The 1933-nt window shown below is 57.5% G+C and overlaps 1 protein-coding gene across 1 annotated transcript in view; it reads right to left on the bottom strand.

Moving 5' to 3' along the window:
* The window catches only part of LOC104282577 (relaxin receptor 2-like), a 57504-nt gene that overhangs the window by 31478 nt on the left and 24093 nt on the right, over nt 1–1933 (bottom strand). The gene's annotated exons all lie outside the window — the stretch shown is intronic.

The raw sequence follows: 1933 nt of genomic DNA, 5'->3' as shown, positions 1-1933 counted from the left end.
TGCCCCCGTGGGGGCGGGGGGCCCGCCTCTTCTCGGGGCGGGGGGGGGTGAGGGGGGGGGATGTAGTCAAAATAAGCTGGTGGAAGTTTTGGGCGCTGCGGGTAGCGGATTATGCAAATGAGGACATCAGCTTTAATGGCATTCCAAGATTTTTAGTCAAATTTAATTACCTTCCTTCTTCCCCCACTCTTTGCCTGTCCCTGATCAAATTAAAACAAACAACCCCCAGCAGAGTGTTTGTGACAGGAATCGTGTTTGAGACTAATTAAAACCTGATGATCGTCACCGAGATGAGCCTGGCAGACGTCTGTGTCAGGCAGCACGGCGGACATGCGGCACGCTTGGCGTTGGATGCTCCCAACGGCATCCAACAGCAGCTAATTAGCTGCACGCTACTGATCCTTTGTAATGCTGCGTCTTCCTGCCTGAGCTGCTGGCCGGTGGGGAGGGAGCTTGGAGGGAGAACGTGTGGGTCCCAATTAGCTTCAGCAATAATTTAATGGACTAATTAATAAACCCATGCGGCTTCTTCTCTAGGATGCTGCTGAGTCTGGCAGGGCAAGGTCTGCGGCAGGGTGAGGTGCCGGCAGGGCCTGCCATCTGCCTTCAAACAGGGAAAGCTGTGGAGCGGGCAGGCAGCTTGCCTCAACACCCTGACCGCACACCCGCGAGCAGAAGCCGATCTGTCCCCTTTAGCTACGTGCTCCACAGCACACAGCTGCTGAGGCTGGCCCTGGGCAGCTCTCCCTGGGCTCCTCAGTCCTGCCCCAGCTTCCCCTCTCCTGCAAACCTCCAGGTTTGAGCTTGGTGAGGAACAACCCCAGTTGTCTCCTCTTGGGGTAACATTATGTTTCCCCTGGCAAAGCCCTGCCACCCTCTTGCAGCATCCCTGCGGTCCCCTGGTCCCCAGCCCACTGCAGCCCTGCTGTCCCCAGAAGCTGGGCACAGCGTCCCGTGGGAGTGACAGCTCAGCAGCTCCTGTCCCCAGGTGCAAATCACTGCGGGTCTGTGCACAGAGCTGCTCTGAGCAGGTTTTGAGCCCTGGATCGTGATGTCTCAGCAACCTGCCTGGTGAGGAGTGGCCCGGGGGAGCTCTTAACATCTGCCTGTCATTGCATTTGCTAATGGAGAATTAGGGCAGAAGATTCAGGGGAGGATTTTGGAAAGGCAGCTTGTGAGCTTTTGCAGGTCAGGCATCTGTCAGCAAAAAGCACAGGGCCAGAACCCCTCCCTGTCCCCTTTTCCTCATCCTGCCCGCTGCCTGCCGCCCTCCCTGGAGCCCGTCACTCTGACTCCAGTCAGCGCCATCTCCTTAAACGCCCCCATCCTTAAAACTAGTGCCGCCTCTGCCTGAATTGCTGCTCTGTGCAGTGTTCATCTCTGGGTTTTCTGCTCATGATGGGACCTGGGTCCTCAGATCTGACCTCTGGGGCACCATCTGCCTCCCCTGCCTGCGGCCTGGAAAGCGCTTACCCTCCGAGCTCTGCGGGCAGATAGCAGGCAGTGGTGTTGATCCGCACCAGGCTGGGCTTTCCCCTTTGGGGGAGATTGTCCTCCCTGGCGTACGTGGGCACAAACACGTGCCACAGGGCTGTCCCATGGTACCCCTTCCCCTCAGTTCCCCGGCACCTTCATGCTGCTTCGTTTGCACATGTGGCTCAGTAGCCCTCTCCTGCAGACTCTGCTTCGCACAACCGCAGAGGGCCCCAGCACCGCTGCCTTCAGCCGGCCGCACCAGCCAGCCCTGGTCTGCCTGTGCCACCCTCATCTTTTAGAAAACAAGTTAAAATTATTCTGATGGTGAGCCCACAATGAAGTCTTTCCTCCATTCCTTTTTCCGTGGCAGTTTCAGATGGACTGCAAGCCTTCCTCCAGCATGTCTCCCCTGGCTTCCAGCAATGCCTCTGTACGTCTTTCAGTGTCTCTGCATTGC

This window comes from Charadrius vociferus, unplaced genomic scaffold (genome assembly GCF_000708025.1).
Source record: "Charadrius vociferus isolate BGI_N301 unplaced genomic scaffold, ASM70802v2 scaffold473, whole genome shotgun sequence".
NCBI classification, from domain to species: domain Eukaryota; kingdom Metazoa; phylum Chordata; class Aves; order Charadriiformes; family Charadriidae; genus Charadrius; species Charadrius vociferus.
Note: the sequence above shows the minus strand (reverse complement) of the source record. Positions and strands in the feature narration are given on the sequence as shown.